Below are 15,287 nucleotides of genomic sequence, written 5' to 3' on the forward strand. Positions count from 1 at the left end.
TAGTCCACTCATTTGAATTGCTGTCAAGTGGTCTAGCCTATGAATGTGCCTCAATTTATTTATTTTTTTCCTATGTATGCATTTGAGTTTATTGATTATCCGGACTTAATAATTTCACATGTACTATCTTTAAAACGCAGTTAAAATTATAATTCATTTAACTTTTGTAACTTCTCATTTTTAAAAATTTATTTATCTAAATTGAAGTTAATTAATATACAGTGCAGTATTGGTTTCAGGAGTAGAACCCAGTGATTCATCACTTATTTTTTTATTAAAATTTTTTTAAGTTTACTTTTTATTTATTTTGAGAGAGAGAGAGAGCAAGCGAGGGAGGGGCAGAGAGAGAGAGAAAGAGAATCCCAAGCAGGCTCCACACTGTTAGCACAGAGCTGGATGCAGGGCTCGAAGTCATGGACTGTGAGATCGTGACCTAAGCCGAAATCAAGAGTCATACGCTTAACCTACTGAGCCACCCAGGCACCCCAATTCATCACTTACATATAACACCCAGTGTGCATCCCATGCTCCTCTTAATACCCATCACCCATTTGGCCCATCCTCCCACCCACCTCCCCTCTAGCAACCCTGCCTCGATTTATTTATTCATACTCCTGCTGATGGACATTGGAATTATGCCCAATTTTTAAAATATTAACAAATAATCCAGCAGAAACTATTTTTGTACAGGTCTTTATATGCAAGCATAAAGGATTTTCTTTGTGTTTTATAGAGCTAGCCCATTACACTAAAGAAACATCATTGCCTGACTATGCTGAGTGCATGTCAACGATTTGTTTTCCTGGGAGGAACTTTTCCTCATAAAATAAATCAACTTGTCATATTTCTTTTTTTTTAATTTTTTTTTCAACGTTTTTTATTTATTTTTGGGACAGAGAGAGACAGAGCATGAACGGGGGAGGGGCAGAGAGAGAGGGAGACACAGAATCTGAAACAGGCTCCAGGCTCCGAGCCATCAGCCCAGAGCCTGACGCGGGGCTCGAACTCACGGACCGTGAGATCGTGACCTGGCTGAAGTCAGATGCTTAACCGACTGCGCCACCCAGGCGCCCCAACTTGTCATATTTCTTATTCTCAATGACCAAAACCCCAGAGGAAGTGGAAAATGGGACCACAACACGCTTTGCTGGGGCTCTGGGATCCCCTACAGCAGGAATCTTATCCAGCAACACAGCCTTATATCTTGCCCCCACCATCTACTGCTCTCTGCTGCTGGTCCGGATCTGCCCACGACCCTCTTGCTGCTGGGGGACATTTGCAGTTTCCAGGAGGCTGAGGCCCATGGCATCCAGCCACAGGCTGGCGATTTACAAAAACTTTTTTTCAAGGATCCCTTGAAAATTGTATTGACCTCTTCGAAGTCTGCTTTTTCTGATAGAGATGGTGGTGCTCAAGGCCACCGATGCCTTTAAGAACAAATTCTGCGTGGACAGGACTCTTCAGCCAGTACATAGAAGGGGGTGCAAGTCAATGCCTGGACCCCTCAAAAGGCCGTGGCCATCTATTGTTGAAGGAGAAAAGCAAGTTACAAAACAGGGTATAGAGCATGAGCTCATTTCTGGTTTTGGTTTTTTAATTCTTTTTTAAAGTTTATTTATTTATTTTGAGAGAGACTGAGAGACAGTGCAGGTGGGGGAGGGGCAGAGGATCCAGAGCGGGCTGTGTGCTGACAGCAGCGAGCCTGATGTGGGGCTCGAACTCACAAACCATTAGATCATGCATGACCTGAGCTGCAGTCAGAGGCTTAACCGACTGAGCCACCCAGGTGCCCCTGGTTTTGGTTAGAAAATGTCTAACAGACCACATCCACACCCCTGAGGAGTAGCTTAGGAAGGTGAGGATGCTGGTGAGTAGGAAGATTTTGCTTTGAGCTTCATTTAATTGTGTACTTTCTCTTGAATAAGCACGGTTACCTTTATATAGTAAGGGACATTTATCCACTACAGGATGCACTGGATTTCCAGCCCTTCCGTGGAGATCAAAGGAGCAGAGTTAATTTTTAAAACATTCTATTATAAATAATTAACAAAGATTATTGTACTCCAAAAAATACATCATATCTTTAACATTTATCGGCCAGTAAACGCTTACTGAGTAAGAGTTAGAACAAGAAGATCTTTTTTTGGAACAAAATGTGATGTATCTAAACCAGCCAATTAACTAATTAAGGAAGGACTCCAAATGTCCCTTTCTATAAAACAAAACAATTTAGGAGAGTGTCAGCCTGGCTGTTAAGATATTCTGCCTCATTGCAGAAATTAACATCCTGGATTCATCCACATCACCTTATTGAGACAGACGGGAGGGACAGGCAACTTGGGGGCAACAAATACCTCACCTGACAGTTGGGACAAAAAGCAAGAAGAGGGTCGTAATTATGGCCCAAGTCTGCCCCATGGCATTCAAAGTCGCCCCCAATGCAGGCTCACTCCCAGTCTCCTAGCCTGCCCCCAACCACCACCCCCCCACTATCTCCTATGGATCCTGTGGCCTCAGTGGTCTCCCTGCCTCCGCCATCCATCCAGTACCACGCTACCAATCATCATAAGCGGTGCTTTGGTTAGGTCTCCCCTCCCTGCCCACAGGCAAGAAGCCCCCAGCAAGGCCACAAACTCCTCTGCCATTAGGCTTCTGCCAACCTCTCTAGCCTCATCCCATCACTCCCAGCTCCGGATACCCACCTCACCAAATCTCCCCATGTCAGCAATGCCTCCAGGAAGAGCCACACACACACACACACACACACACACTGCCGCCACTCCCTGTCCCCAACACTGGTGAACTCTGTATATATTTTTAATATATAGTCCTTAAGACTCAAATTCCACCTTCACTACTTAAAACATCTATTAGTAATATGTGAGATATGTCATTATACTTTTAGCTCATTTGATTCTCACCACCCATGTGAACAGCAGGTACTATTATTGCCATTTTACAGATGAGGAAACTGGGGCTCAGAAGGGTTAAGACTGAGGGTCTGAACCCAGGTCTCTGCCACTACAAGTCCTGGGCCCCCATCTGCAGAGCCACTTGAGAATCATTTGTGGATGTGTGTGTGCTCTGCATGGAAATGTGAGATTCCTGAAGGCGGAGACTGTGTTTTGTCTGCCTTTATATTCCCAAGGTGGAGCAGAGGGCCTGGCCCAAAAACACAAGGCAGGGAGGGAGAGAGGAAGAGAAGGAAAGACAAGTCTTTGGGGTGTTTGGTTAGGGAGAATTGGGCATGGGCATCTCTGAGATTTCACTTCTTGGCTCAACAAATCATTCAGCAGCTGCTGTGTGCTGGACGCAGCCCTAGTTGCATGAACCGAATAAAGTCCCCGCCTGCTGAGCTCACCTTTAGGTAGTAAAAGGAAAAATAAGTAAAACCACATACAGAAAAATACAATGTCCATGGGGAGTGCCAGGAAGAAAACATGAAGCAGGCGCGACGGGGCGTGTGTGCTGTTCTGGAGGGCAGCCAGGGAAAGAGGCTGCTGGGGGGGTTGGGGAGGGGGGGCTGCGGTAGTGGCCCAGCATGCCACCAGTGTGGCAGCGTGACTCCAGTTAGGGAGCTGCTGGAACAGCTCAGACCAGGCAGGGAAAAGTAGGTTAAAGAGAGAAGTGGTTGGATTTGAGATAGATTTCGAAGCTAACACAGTAAAAGAGATCTAAACACAAACTTGGCCTGTTTCTTCACCATCACACACTCATGGGGGGGGGGGGGGGGCACCATTTTCACTTGGTAATGTCTTTGATGAAGCCATTTACATTATTAATTTTATTAAATCTGGACCTTTGAGTACATGGTTTTTGTTTTTGTTTTTTTTTAAGATTCTTCATGATGAACTAGGAAATAAGCAGAAAACATTTCTTCTGCAGATCTAAAAAGACATTGGTTATGTAGAGGAAAAGCATGTTGTGATAGAATTGCCAGCCTAACTAGGCCGTTTATTCATTAGGTGACATCACTTTTACTTGAAAGAATGATTTGCAAACTATGATTATGCAGACTTGAGTGTTTGGCAGACATCTTCTTGAAAATGAATGAAGGGAGGCTGTCAAGGAAAACAATGGAAATATCTATGGGCAATGATAAAATTTGAGCTTTTAGGTGAAATTAACATTTGGAAAACCTGTATTGGCTGCAGTGAGATAGACAGCCTTCTAATACTTAAAAGAGATTTGGCAGTGATATTAACATACCTGGTTTTTAAATTTTATATAATGAAAAAATTTGGAAAATCTGTACAATTTGGTCAATGAACAAAAATTTTTTTTTAATTTTTATTTCTTTTTTTAATGTTTATTTATTTTTGAGACAGAGAGAAAGACAGAGCGTGAGTGGGGGAGGGGCAGAGAGAGAGGGAGACACAGAATCCGAAACAGGCTCCAGGCTCCGAGCTGTGAGCACAGAGCCCGACGCAGGGCTCAAACCCACGAACCGTGAGATCATGACCTGAGCCGAAGTCAGATGCTTAACTGACTGAGCCACCCAGGCGCCCCTGAACGAAAATTTTCTAAATGACCTAAACATGATTTTACAAAATCATGCATGGGTAAAGATGCATTCAAAGAGTAAGTTGGACCAATGGATTTTAACATAACAAAGTAAAATAATTCATTGATAGGGTTTCAGATTCCACACTGCAGTTAACCTTTTATTTTTTTAAGTAGGCTCCACACTGGGCATGATGTGGAGCTTGAAACTATGACCCTGAGATCAAGACCTGAGCTGAGATCAAATGTCAGACACTTAACGGATTGAGCCACCTAGGCACCCAAACACTGTAACCTTTACAGATAAACTCTCAGTGATCGAGTTTGGGTATAGTAATAAAGAAGGATCCTTACAATTATCTAAAAATACCATTAAGATATCCTACTTTTTCATAATTGGTTTATTATTTTTTTAAGTTTATTTATTTATTTTGAGACAGAAAGGTCGCACAAAAGTGCAAGGAGAGACAGAGAGAGACAGAGGGAGAGAGAGAGAGAGAGAGAGAGAGAGAGAGAGAGAATATCCCAAGTAGGCTCTGCACTGTCAATGCAGAGCCTGATGCCAGGCTCAAACTCATGAACTACAAGATCATGATGTGAGCCAAAGTCAGAAGCTTAACTGACTGAGCCACCCAGGCACCCCAGTCTATTATTTTTTAAAGAATTAAAATTTAAATAATGGTTTTTAAATTTTGTTTTAATTTCTAATAGGTAGTTTATTTTTGGTAGATATACTCTATATGACCAAAAGCTCTTTGGAGTCCCTAATAATTCTCATAGAGTAAAGGGTTCTGAGACCAAAAAGTTTGAGAACCACTTGTTTATAACAATAATTTGTGTTTAGACCTTTTATTGGAATGCCCCACTAGGAGACTGACCTCAGGACCTTTGCACTTGCTCCCTTTGACTACGTCAATTACCGTGTCCACTATTGGTGATAAAGGAGCATTTGGAGGAGCCTTATTCATCACCTCCCCTTTTCTGACATGAGCAATTATCGTTTTCTTTAACCTGAGTACTGTCCTGAATCATCTCTTATACAGAAAATCTGGATTGCCGATGTTCAGGTCTTAGTTTAAATGCCACAGGGAGACTTTGCCCCCTCCCCTACCCCACCCCACAGAGGAGAAATAGGCTCTCATGGTACCCTGTATGCTTCCCTCGCAGCACTTGACATCGGAGGGACTGTAGAGTTACTTCTGAGGGTATCAGTTTCATTTCAGCCTCCTCCATTCAAAGTAGCTCCAGGAGACTGGTTTCCTGGTCTGTTTTGTTCATTGCTGGATCCTGAATTTCTAGGACATTTGTTCAAAGAATGAATAACTGAAAATGTGTGTTCATCTGTGTGTGGACCAGCTGAAGCTATGGGCTGTGGCCTTTGCAACTGTGCATATGGGCATCAGCGTGAGAGCATGGCTGATACTTTCCATAATTGGTAAGAACACTTTAAAAAACTCAAACCACAGCAAGCTTCATTATAGAGGTGTTTTCCGGAGCATCTATAGAACAAGACATTGCTGTGTTGAGTGAGAGAGACGGGAATGGTTGGAGTGGAGTGTGCTTTGGATAATCCCTCCCCCTCCTTTGCTCCTGCCAAGTGACCCCAGTGAAAGGAAGAGTAGAAGGTTGAAAGAAGGAACAAGGCCACCTTCTTCCTGGATCTAGGCCCTCCTCTCCAGGGAGAAGTTAGGGTGCAGATAAGGAATTTTGCCTCATATGGATTTGGAAAATGTGGAATTCAGAGAGGCCTAGTGTGGATTCAGTGGCAGACCAGAAAATAAGTTTTAATGATGAGGAAAGAAGGAAGTGATTGTCAAAATATGAATTCATTACGGCGTATTCCCTGGGGGCCGCTTTTGGCAGCAAAGGTAATTAAGCTTAAATTTTAAAGGTCAGTTTTAACCAGCTCATGAGGCAAATGGCAACGGTGACATCAGACATCATCCTGGTCCTCTGTATCTATGGCAACTGAATTTCAGAGCCGTGATTAAACATAAAACTGGAACTACTGCATGAGTCCCAGCACCAGCCCCAAATAAGTGTATGAGAAAGGGGAGAACTTGACACATCCTCTAGAGATATTCTGCCCATTTACTGGGAAAATGAGCAACAGAATCTGCTATTCAAACTGCCGGCTAATGAAGCCAGGTCAGTGGCCCCCGGCCTCCTCTGGGACCTTGTGTAAGAGGAAGATCACCCCCAAATCCATTGCTTTTCACTCATGTATTGGTCTTCGGTTGAAGAGTAAAGGTAGCTAGCACAGGAAGGTGATTACTTAGGCATTTTAAACTATTTTTTAACTGTTTCTTTTTCCTCATCACAAAAATGATTTCAAAAGAAACCAATATTTATTGTAAGAAATTTCTAAAATCCAGACAAATGTCAAGAAGAAAAAGTACCTGAAATCTCAATTGGGGTATTTCTTTCCTATTTTTTTTTTTTTTTTTTTGCAGTTTATTTATTTTTGAGAGAGAGAGAGCAAGACCAGGGGAGGGGCAGAGAGAGGGAGAGAATCCCAAACAGGCTCCACACTGTCAGCTCAGAGCCCGACATGGGTCTCAAACTCACAAACGGTGAGATCACGACCTGATCAAGAGGCAGACGTGTAACCGCTGAGTCACCCAGGCGCCCTTCCTTTTTTCTATATATGCATGTATTTTATAAAATCAGAATTAATAGTATGTTATGATCTTTCTGCCACATCATTATTCATTGAAATATTTTGAATATGTTAATATTTTAACAGTGGCATAACATTCTATCACCTAAATTATTTTTATGCTTTGCCTCATTTCTTCCTAATTGTAAGATTAATTGAAGTGTAGTTCTTACACTTTACATTTTTATAGCCTCTTAGCACGTCCTGCTCAGGCCATCCTGCCCCTCGTGGAGGAGGTGGGGTTGCTGGCATCTGCTGTGTTGTCTCACCTCACTTTGGGTCCTTAGTGAAAGCTGAGAAGAGGTACCTCATTTTAGTCTCCTGTTTCTTACGTATCGACAAATTGCAGGAATAACCAAGCAAAACCAGCAGAAATACAACAGTGCTGGTGGACTTTCACCTGCTTATTTCAATCCTTGCTGGACTAGATAGTGCAAAAAGGTAAGACAATTATAGTAACAATAATATAGTTAATTACTTAAATAATTATGGTATTTTATACTATAAAAATTTTATTAACATGATTATTAATAATATATGTGCTTATCAATAAACTAAAAGAACAATTTAACCAGTCACTAATATTCTCAACTGTATCCCTTGAAAAGAGTAGACTTCTTTTCAAGTATGAATGGAAAAAGTTATATAAAAATGAACCCAGGGGTACCTGGGTGGATCAGTCGGTTGAGCATCTGACTCCTGATTTCGGCTCAGGTCATGATCCCAGGACCGTGCGATTGTGTCCCACATTGGGCTCTGCACTTAGCATGGGGCCTGCTTGGGATTCTTTCTCTCTCTCTTTCTCCCCCTGCCCCCGCTCATACACACACTCTCTCTAAAAAAAGAAAGAAAAATGAACACGAAGGAAAATCCATTATACATAACAAATTAGGAATAGTACAAATCACATTCTCTGATCACAACACAATAAACCTAGAAATAAAAAAGTAGACACAGAACATCAACCATTTGAGGATGTCAGCATTTTCTATCAAACTACCCTTGGACAAAAAATAAATGTATAGACTTTTGGGGAAATAATGCTGATGAAAACACCACCTTCAAAACCCATGGATAGAGCTACGCTCAGAGGAAAATGGGTAGTCTTGCCACGCTCCTTACTGAATAATAAAGAAATCTAAACTACAGCAGGCAGCCTAGTTTTCCCAAGAAACAGGGAGAAGGAATGTGGTTTTTGCTTTGGGAGTTCCCTGAGAGAGCTGGCCATTTTATTAAACTCCCCAGAGTCAAAGCTCTAGTCTAGGAAAATACTCAAAGAGGCAAACCAATAAATACCCCAAGTCCAAGGCTTAGTCAAAGCTCAGTAAATTAGACATTAGTGTTTTGTTGGTTTTTTTCTTAAATATAATATAATTCACATACCATCCAATGCATTCACCTAAAGTTTTAAATTCAGTGGCTTTTAGCATATTCACAGACTCATGGACCCACCACCACAACCAATTTTAGAATATTTTCATTACCATTAAAAAAAAATATGCCCTTTGGCAGTCATTCTCCATTTGTCCCCAGGAACTCCCACTCCAGCACCTGACAGCCACAATTCTGCTTTCTTCTGTCTCTGGATTTGTCTATTCTGGATAGAGGGAATGGGGGGGGGGGTGACCTCTTGACGGGTGCAGGGGTGATAAGAAATCTCTGAAATGCAGTGCTTCTAACTAGATGGAGCCAGCTGGTTGCATGACGCTGTGAATCTATTGAACGCCGCAGATTCGTGCTTTAGAACGGTCAAGTTTATATTTTGTGTACTCTAGCACAATACTAATTTTAAAAATCCAAACCAGCATTTGTGAAGTCATTGATCAGGATCATACCTAAGACTTAGTCATGCATATTTAAGTGAGTTATTTTTTGTCACATTATATTAAGAGAAACAACAAACGCCAGCAGCGAAATAGCACCCCGAACAACAAATATTTAAGCTTATTTAACAAAAACAAGGAGTGTAGGCATTTTGTTTCTTCAACAGAAAAGTACGATAATTCTAACAAAACGAACACACGGAGTGAAAAACCGTTTTCATTGTAACTACGGAACGTGTTGTTGCATTTCCGTAGACTATGCCGAGGGAAGGGGAGAGGTCTGGAATATCAGGTCACGAGGCTGTCTTCCCCCTGCTCTCTCTCTGTTTACAGATGAGGGAGGGAAGATAATCCTGCAGCCTCTTCAAGTCCTGGGAGCCTTCTCACTTCAGCAGCATTAAAACCACGTGGACATGGACAGAGTGAGCGATTGCCTCGCTGGCTGCCACCCAGCCTCTTCGCTCGCCCCTCGGGACCGCCCGGCGCAGCCAGTGGACGAGGGACAAATCATCGCCCCCACAGGCTGTCTGACCCTGAAGGTAATAACACTCAAAGAAATGGCATTGAATTCGAGAGCAAATTCAAGGCATCTGCCATGCTTGTGCTAAACATCCTCTTGTTTCCAAGTAAGGGAACATGATGGTCATTTTCTGAACGATCTGGGATTTTAGGAAGAAAATGATTCAAGAATGCAGCAATCAAGCATTCATGCGGTGGTTTGTGATATTGGCTGCACATGAGAATCATCTGGGGGCTTTGAGAAACCTCTGTGACCTCCCTGGTCCCACCCTAGACCGGCTGAGTCAGATGCTGAGGGGCCTTGGCTCCCCAGGTGGTTCCAACATGCAGAGCACGAGAAGCTCGAGAAGCTCGCTTCCTGACAATTCAGGTGGAAACAGCTTCAGCCGCCAGCACCGAAGCTACTCAACTTTGCAGGAATACACCTGTAGGAGGAACTAAAGCCCTCCCAAAGGACCCTTCAGCTGTTGTGCTGGGAAAGCTCTGGGCAAGCTCAGTGGCGGGGGGGGGGGGGGGGGGGGGGGGGGGGGGGGGGGGGGGGGGGGGGAGACAAGATGCAGGTGAGCCAGGCTCCCGTTCACTCACCCACTACTCATCTGTTCACTTATTCGCTTCATGTTTCTAGGCTCCCCTCTGTGCCAAACCCTGGACTGGGCCCTGGGGAAACCAAGTCAGAAAGAAGGCCTGGTGCCTCCCTCAGAAAGCTCGAAGTCTGGCAACCAGGTGCGAGAGATGCTCTGGAAGAAGCCATGGGCTTTCAGGGGAAGGAGACTGTCACCTAAGTCACCTAGCCTGGCAGAGCAAGAGGAGGGAGCATCCTTGAAGACAGCTTTCTGAAGGAGGGGACACCTGACTGGAGACATGGAGATGGACCAGGTATGAGCCAAGTGCTACACTTCTGAGAGATAGCAGCAAATCCCCTGTGAGTGGGGTTCTCAGCCTGGGATGCACCTGGAACCACCTCGGAGCTTCTAAGCGTGTCCACCTCTGGCCCCAAGTCCAGAGGCCCTGGTCTAACTAGTCCGCAGTGGGGCCTGGGCACTTGTATGTTTTATAAATGTCGTAATTTTTTTATTAAGGTGAAATTCACATAACATAGAATTAACCATTTTAAAGCGAACAGTTCAGTGGCATTTAGTACATTCACATTCACCGCCTCTATTTGGTTCCAAAACACATTCGTCGCCCTAAAATAAAACCTGTATGCGTTAACCAGTCACTCCCTATTTCACTCTTACCCCAACCCCTGGCAACCATAAATCTGCTTTCTATCTCTATGGATTTAACTACTCTGGATATTTTACATAAAAGGAATCCTACAAAATGGGACCTTTGTATCTGCCTTCTATCACTTAGCATAATGCTTTCAAAGTTCAGCCGTGTTGGGGCATGTGTCAATACCTTATTCCTTTTTAAGGCAAGATAATAGTCCATCATATGGATATTGCATAATTTGTTTACCCACTCATCTATCGCTGGACATGTGGCTTGTTTCCACCTTTTGGCTACTGTGAATAGTGCTATGAACATTCGTACACAAATGTTTAACATCTATTTTCAGTCCTTTTGGGTATATACTGGACATATGTAGTTGTTTTTGTTTTTTTTAAGTTTATTATTTTGAAAGAGAGAGAGTGTGAGAAAGCACTCAAGCAGAGGAGGGGCAGAGAGGGAGGGAGTAAGAGAGAATCCCAAGAAGGCTCCGTGCTGCCCGCATGCAGCCCAACACAGGGCTCAATCTCACAAACCGTGAGATCACAACCTGAGCCAAAATCATGAGTCAGACACTCAACCAACTGAGCCACCCAGGTACCCCTGGATGTCTGTAGTTTTTGAAAGCTCCCTGAAGATACTAACATGCAGCCAAGGTTGTAAGTCACTAATTTGGAACACCAGTTGAATAGATTCCCAGGCCTTGCTCTGGACAGTCTAATTTCGCCACTTAAGGAATCTCTCTTCCTGGCCCTCTCTCTGCCTTGGCATCTCCTTCCTCTGCGTCGACAGGCCAGCCTACCTGTCAGCCTCAGGAGTGCCTCGGCCAATGGCCAACGTGCGCCTTATTAAGTGCAGGAACAACCCCTTCCCCTCCGAGGGAGGTCCCTCCCTGCCCCAGCCCAGCAGTCCGGGCTGGTTCCTCTGGGGCTCCCTCCAGGTGAGGCCCAGAAGCTGCTCATCCTTCCTGCCTGGGCCAGCCCCTGCTCCTGATCTCCTGTGGGAGATTCTTGGGCACTCCTATCCCCAAGAACAAATCATCACGTTTACCGATGGTGCAGTCTTGATTGATCTTTACAGCCCAAAGCCCTCTGACTCCGTAAGGACATATTAGGTCAGAGACACCTCCACCAGTCACATTCACAGGACATCCCAGTGTGAAGCATCGGTATTTCGCTATCAGGTGACCACACAGTTGTCACCAAGAGTTGTTCATATTTGTGTCACTAAAAGGCCCATCCTGGAGATTTTCCCCAAGCAAAGGAAGCTGCCCTAAAACTGATCAAACTCCAGATACAGAAAACTGACCACTTTCAAAAGGCACTTCTCCAGCTTCAAAAAAATTGAAGTGCGTGGGTTCCAGTTTCTTAGATAAACCCAAATAGTATGGATCCTGGCACCAGTGTCAAATTCAGGGACATCGTGGGGTCTGTGGGACTACTCACAAACATACCTGGTGTGAGCTCCAGCAGGGGTAAGACGGCCACCTTCCTCCCCTGACAGCTAGGGAAGCAGACTTGTTTGCCTCAGTATGAGGGGTCAAGGTGGCTCCAAAGAGCTTGAGAAATACAAAAATTTGACAATGCTCTTGTGTCACCTAAGTCCCATTCCATAAGTCAGAAAGCAAAACCACTTTAATACATTTAATCTAAATGTAGAAATACTTCTGGCATTTTACTTTTAGTATGGGTCAAACCCTGCTCGATGCATCAGCACATGTTATCTCATTTCATCCTCACAGTGACCATGTGAGGTAGAATTTATTATCCACATTTTAAAGATGAGGATGGGGCAGGCTGGCTGGCTCTGTCGGTAGAGTGTGCAGCTCTTGAGCTCAGGTTGTGGGTTCAAGCCCCATGTTGGGTGTAGAGATTACTTAGAAATAAAATCTGTATTTAAAAAAAATTTTTTAATGGTTATTTTATTTCTGAGGGAGAGACAGCATGAATGGGGGAGGGGCAGACGGGGGGGGGGGGACACAGAATCCGAAGCAGGTTCCAAGATGTCAGCATAGAGCCTGACACGGGGCTCAAACTCAAGAACCATGAGATCATGACCTGAGTGAAGCTGGATACTTAACCAACTGAGCCACCCAGGCGCCCCAAAAATAAAATCTTAAAAAAATCATAAAGAGGAGGAGCTTGAGGCCCAGAGAGGTTAATCAACTTGCCCAAGGTCACACAGCTATTAAGTAATGGATCTGGGATGCAAACCTAGATCTGTTTGACTTCAAAGTATGTGGTTCTAAATGATGGATATTCTCTCAAAAAGTGTATTTTGGGAAAGGAATGACCTACTGATCGGCACAGATGCTGCACCCACTCAGAGCGGTAAGAAGGATCTAAAAAGGATATCTACTGGGCGTGCTTAAAAAATAGAACGTGATGTAAGCTAAGTGCTAGACTGTACGGTCTGTAGGAGGCAAAGGACCCGGGGAACATCCCTAGTTCACAACACTCAGCACCGTGCTGGGTACGAGTTGTGCTGGCTGAAATTGATCGCCAATGACATCCCACTTGATCTTAGATTGCTCTTTCAAATGTAATAACTAATAAATCCATAAAGTTGCATCTTTCTAGAGCTTCTATTCCACAAGGTAAGCTTGTAAAACATCATTCATTTTGGACAACACAAGTTGTTCCAGAGGCTAAGAGGATTCCAAGAGAGTGGCAGCAGAAATGGGAACACTCTTTCCTCACGTGGGTAAGTTCTGGGCTCTCATTCTTTCCTGAGGTGACCACACACATATTATCACCCATCCATCGTCCAAGAAAGTCGAGCCAGGGAACTCGCACAGTTAAACATTTCCATCCGCAGGCCGCCTGGCCAACCAAATGCCACTCTGGCACTTTCGTGCGGTGATCATTTAGGCCGGCAGGCGGCGATCTTGCCCGCGACATTCTACCTTCGCGGTTTCTCAACCGGGCAGCTAGATGCGGCACTCAGGCCAAGTAAACTGAAAAGGTTTCTCGGCTGAGGACTCCTTGGCACAGCTGGTATTTGCAATAGCAAAAGAAAGTGTCAGAAGCAAACGTGCTTTCTCTGCTTTCTCATGACTGCTTTTAGGAGGAACTGCTTTAAAAAAAGAAACAGAATTGCTTGCTTTTGTCAACTTTCTGAAAATGTATTATTCAACTAATTAAAACTAGAATTACAATCTTGGTGGGTTGGGTTTTTTTTTTTCCATTAATGTCAGATGGCCTTTTCATCTGCCTCATTTTCCAAGGTAGTTTAGTATCTCAACTTCCTTCCTACCTTCTTCCTTCCTTCACTCCTTCCCTCCTTCCTTCCTTCCTTCCACTTATTTATTTTTTTTTAATGTTAACGTTTATTTTTGAGAGAGACAGTGTGAGCATGAGTGGGGGAGGAGAAGAGAGAGACACACACACACACAGAATCCAAAGCAGGCTCCAGGCTCTGAGCTATCCACACAGAGCCCATAGCCCAACGCAGGGCTTGAACCCACAACCTGTGAGATCATGACCTGAGCCAAAGCCCGACGCTTAACGGACAACCACCCAGGCGCTCCCGGACTTTCTTTTAAATGAATTCTCAAAATAGAGTCTGAACAGGCTGACTGGCCTTGCAGGAAAATGTCTGTCTGCCGCTGTCACCCTCACTGGGTGGCAGCATTTAGAACATTATTTCTGCTTCACCAAAACTTGGGGTTTCAGCTGCTTTTCGGTTTCCCTTGCAGAATCTCATGGACGGGACGGGGTGTGAACCCAGGAGACGGAGAAGGGTACTTGTTTTTGTGTCGGAGATCAAAGGTAAGGTGCTATTTGATAGAAATTCTCTGCTGCTCTCAAAACAAACAAAACCCACTTAAAAACCAGTAATTTCATGAAGACCCAGGATGTCAAGTGGCACAGAGAGGCAGAGGGGGATGACGCTTCGAGATCGGCAAAGACAAAGCTCTTTACAGAAGTGGTGTTTAAACCCCGTTTTGGTCAATTTGAGTAGATAAAAGTCACTGCTTGTAAACTGGAATTGTAAATGAAAGCTCAAAAAATCCAAGCCTCAAAGGAGAAAACTGTAATCAAAATTCGTTTTTTTTTTCTTTTCATGTAATCTTTATTTTTTTTAATTTAATTTTTTATTTTTTAAAATTTACATCCCAATGAGTTAGCATATAGAGCAACAATGATTTCAGGAGTAGATTCCTTAGTGCCCCTTCCCCATTCAGCCCATCCCCCCTCCCATAACCCCTCCAGGAACCCTCAGTTTGTTCTCCATATTAGGAGTCTCTTCTATTTTGTCCCCCTCCCTGTTTTTATATTATTTTTGTTTCCCTTCCCTTATGTTCATCTGTTTTGTCTCTTAAAGGCCTCATATGAGTGAAGTCCTATGATTTTTGTCTTTCTCTGACTAATTTCGCTGAGCATAATACCCTCCAGTTCCATCCACGTAGTTGCAAATGGCAAGATTTCATTCTTTTTGATTGCTGAGTAATACTCCATTGTATATATATACCACATTTTCTTTATCCATTCAGCCATCGACGGACATTTGGGCTCTTTCCATACTTTGGCTATTGTTGACAGTGCCGCTATAAACATTGGGGTGCATGT

The 15,287-nt window shown here is 43.8% G+C and overlaps 1 protein-coding gene across 3 annotated transcripts in view; it reads left to right on the plus strand.

The window, feature by feature from the left end:
* The window catches only part of GINS3 (GINS complex subunit 3), a 92,677-nt gene that overhangs the window by 27,257 nt on the left and 50,133 nt on the right, over positions 1 to 15,287 (plus strand). Inside the window, exons 2-5 of one of the 3 annotated variants that reach the window (XM_042918818.1) lie at positions 7,512 to 7,603; positions 9,319 to 9,524; positions 10,130 to 10,380; positions 14,414 to 14,486. The gene's annotated coding sequence lies outside the window, so the exon portion shown is untranslated. Of the gene's footprint in view, positions 1 to 7,425; positions 7,604 to 9,318; positions 9,525 to 10,129; positions 10,381 to 14,413; positions 14,487 to 15,287 lie in introns of those variants that run through there. The other 2 variants (XM_042918819.1, XM_042918820.1) reach the window with 2 other exon arrangements.

The sequence above is a fragment of the Panthera leo genome, chromosome E2, assembly GCF_018350215.1.
Source record: "Panthera leo isolate Ple1 chromosome E2, P.leo_Ple1_pat1.1, whole genome shotgun sequence".
Taxonomy (NCBI): Eukaryota; Metazoa; Chordata; class Mammalia; order Carnivora; family Felidae; genus Panthera; species Panthera leo.